The sequence below is a fragment of the Schistocerca gregaria genome, chromosome 5 (assembly GCF_023897955.1).
Source record: "Schistocerca gregaria isolate iqSchGreg1 chromosome 5, iqSchGreg1.2, whole genome shotgun sequence".
Classification (NCBI taxonomy): Eukaryota; Metazoa; Arthropoda; class Insecta; order Orthoptera; family Acrididae; genus Schistocerca; species Schistocerca gregaria.
The window spans coordinates 46,284,765-46,288,553 of NC_064924.1; the positions used below are offsets into that span (position 1 = coordinate 46,284,765).

A 3,789-nucleotide genomic window follows, 5' to 3' on the forward strand; every position below is an offset into this window, starting at 1 on the left:
ACTCTCACTAGGGACAATGCTATCATTCTGTAGGATCTAGCCAAACCAATGGTACAAAAACCAATCTACAAACTGTTTCTTGCTACACATAACGCTTACTATGTAGTATCGATATATTTCGCCTGCGAAAACGGCAGTTGTGAGATTCATGGCAAATGCTTATAATAAACAATTATCTTATAATATCACAACAATTGCGGAATTTACCGCTTATTTTCCATAAAGGCGCCTCGTAGCTGTTAACAAAATATTCCTAATTCTAATCGTACTTTTCACTTGCTTATTAATTGCTGTTAGATATGACCTGCCTCCTGAAATCACCTGCATCCAGTGTTGCAAAGTTATCATTCTTATTAATATTCACAGTACTTTAATGAAATTAATGCGCAAATAAACCGCCACAGCCCTCGTATTATTCGATCTATTGCTGCTGATCAGTTGCGAGCACCCTCAGATATATTATCCTTTAGACCCTTAACATTTGAACATTCAATACTTCACGGAATAACACAGGTAGAGAGGCAAAAATTGAAACACGCTTGAGATTACATGGCATTTTATTGAAACCAAAGAAAGTGCACGAGTTATGTGGCTATAGTGCTAAAGTTTGTGAGGTTGTCACATTCGTTAAGAGCTTCTAACTGAGCATTAGCCACTTATGTGTACAACAAATATCTTTACATTGTAAATTATAGCTTACGCAATGTATAATATCAGACACAGTCCATGATTAAAATACACAATATTACAGTATTACTCGTTATACTGTAATAATTTTGAAGTTTGTGATGTAAGCAAGATAACGAATACGAAATTCTATTTTTTTAAATTTTGTTTAGCAATATCTGTCATTGTGACAGCCTATGGCTATGTGGCTGGTTGATTGCCTCACGTGAAGTCTGAATGTGGGAAGTGCTCATCTGTAATTGATCGTTTGATACCAGCTGGGGATTTCGAGCTAAATGTTTGTTTACCTCAAGTGCTTCTAGCATGATTAGTTTTCTTACTTTGTTGGCTATATGTAGCACTTCTGTGTGGACCTGACATCAGTATCCTTTGTATTTTCCATTAAATCAAAAGAAAACAGAATTTCTTATCATATTCCCTACCTGCCGCATCTCTGAAACTTCAACATTATAACAATGTAAAATGAAATACTGTAATATCGTGTATTTTAATTATGTTCTGTGTTTAATATTGTCCACTGTGTAAAGTGTAATTTAAAAAATTAAAGGCAAAAGTTGGTTCACAACATTCTGTGCGAGTGTATTGAACCTTGATTTATAATGTTTTGTTATCTAAGAACTAGTATTCCTTGCAAACGCTGGTCAATTGTTTCTTGAGGATGGCCCAGTAAGCCAAAAACTAATTAAAAATAAACAAAAATCGGTAGAACAAAAACAGTTTACTTGTTATTCAACCTTAAATAGCTGTAAATATGCATATAAATGACTCCCGTATTGATTTTATGCTTTATAATATACGAAATGACGTCGTTTGTACCAGAAGATATGAAAGAGTAAATCCACAGGTGACAAATGACGGCTGAATACAAAACCAGCTCTGAAAACGAGTGACTCAAAGGTCATCGGTAAATATTCACACCATTACTCATTTATTGGCTGATATCTTAAGCCTACCGACAAAGATACATAAAACCGGTATCTGTACTTATCAGGGGAACTATTGTGAACCTATCAATACAAATACAATCGATTGTTTGTAGTAAATAAAATAATAAAAAGCTTTCAAGATCAGTGGCATAAGCGTTACTTAAATGGTTAAAAGTACTGCTCGGCGCCATCGGCAAAATACATTGAGGTGACAAAAATCATGAAATACCTCCTAATATCGTGTCGGATCTCCTTTGGCCGGCGTAATGCAACAACTCGACGTGACAAGGACTCAAAAAGTCGTTGGAAGTCCCCTGCACAAATACTGAGCCATGCTGCCCCTATGCCATCCACAACTGCGAAGGTGTTGTCAGCGCACGACTTTGTGCACGGAATGACCTGTCGATTATATCCCACAAATGTTCGATGGGATTCAAATCGAGCAATCTAGGTGGCCCAATATTCACTCGAACTGTCCAGATTATTCTCCAAATCAATCGTGAACGATTGTTTCCGGAGACATGGCGCATTGTCATCCATAATAAACCAATCGTTGTTTGGGAACATGAGGTCCACGAATGTCTGCAAATGGTCCCAAGTAGCAGTATATAACGATTTCAATGATCGGTTCAGTTACATGTAAACATAGCCCACACCATTATGGAACCACCACTAACTTGTACGGTGGCTTGTTGACAACATCGATCCATGGTTACGTTTCCGGCACCATCAGCTCTTACCAACTGAAATCTGGACTCACCTGACCAGGCCACGATCTTCCAGTCGCCTAGTGCCCAACCAGTATGGTCGCGATCCCAGGAGAGACGCTGCGTCTGTCGTTAGCAGCTGCAGACCATTAACGTCAGATTTAGCTGCACTCTCCTAACGGATACGTTCGTCGTACGTCCCACATGAATTTCTGCTGTCATTTCACGCAGTGTTGCCAGAATGAGATTTTCACTCTGCAGCGGAGTGTGCGGTGATATGAAACTTCCTGGCAGGTTAAAACTGTGTGCCGGACCGAGACTCGAACTCGGGACCTTTGCCTTTCGAGGACAAGTGCTCTACCAGCTGAGCTACCCAAGCACGACTCACGCCCCGTCCTCACAGCTTTACTTCTGCCAGTACCTTCTACCTTCCAAACTTAATAAAAGCTCTCCTGCGAAGAGCACTTGCCCGCGAAAGGCAAAGGTACCGAGTTCGAGTCTCGGTCCGGCACACAGTTTTAATCTGCCAGGAAGTCTCATATCAGCGCACACTGCGCTGCAGAGTGAAAATCTCATTCTGGAAACATCCCCTAAGCTGTGGTTAGGCCATATCTCCGCAATATCCTTTCTTTCAGGAGTGTTAGTTCTGCAAGGTTCGCAGGAGAGCTTCTGTTAAGTTTGGAAGGTAGGCGACGAGGAATTGGCAGAAGTAAAGCTGTGAGGACGGGGCGTGAGTCGTGCTTGCGTAGCTCAGGTGGTAGAGCACTTGCCCGCGAAAAGCAAAGGTCCCGAGTTCGAGTGTCGGTCCGGCATAGAGTTTTAATCTGCCAGGAAGTTTCACGCAGTGTTGATTATCTGTTAGCACTGACGACTACGCAAACGCCGCTGCTCTCGGCCGTTGTCTGTGGTAAGAGATAATGCCTGAAATTTGGTATTCTCGGCACACTCTTGACACTGTTGATATCGGAATATTGGATTCCATAACGATTTCCGAAATGGAATGTGCCATACACCTAGCTTCAGCTAGTACCCTGCGTTCAAAATCTTTTAATTCCCGTCGTCCGTATATAATCAATTAGAAAACCCTTTCACTTGAGAAAAATGACAACACCGCCAATACACTACCGTTTTATACATTGTGTACACGATACTACCGCCGTCTGTATATGTGCATGTCACTATCCCATGGCTTTCATCACCTCAGTGTAACGCGAACGTTATGGAGAAGGTGTTCGCTATATTGGAGGTGATAAGTTGTTGATAGATGTCAGGAAAGATCTCATTATGGTAAGTAAATGAAAACTTAGCCCCTCTCCAGCAACACCCGTGAGAAACCAGCCAACTGATAGGGCATTTCCGTTCCACACTATGACACTAACGTCAATCCATTGTCAGATGATTTCGTAGGAGGTGCAGCTACGCTTCTCACTGCTAATGGTCTCACATGTTTAATGGCCCACTTGACCTTC

General features: G+C 41.3%; 1 non-coding gene across 1 annotated transcript; it reads right to left on the bottom strand.

The window, feature by feature from the left end:
• Window positions 1–2,625: 2,625 nt before the first annotated feature.
• On the bottom strand, window positions 2,626–2,700 carry Trnas-cga (transfer RNA serine (anticodon CGA)). The gene has a single exon. It is a non-coding gene; the product is annotated as a tRNA-Ser (tRNA).
• Window positions 2,701–3,789: the final 1,089 nt, after the last annotated feature.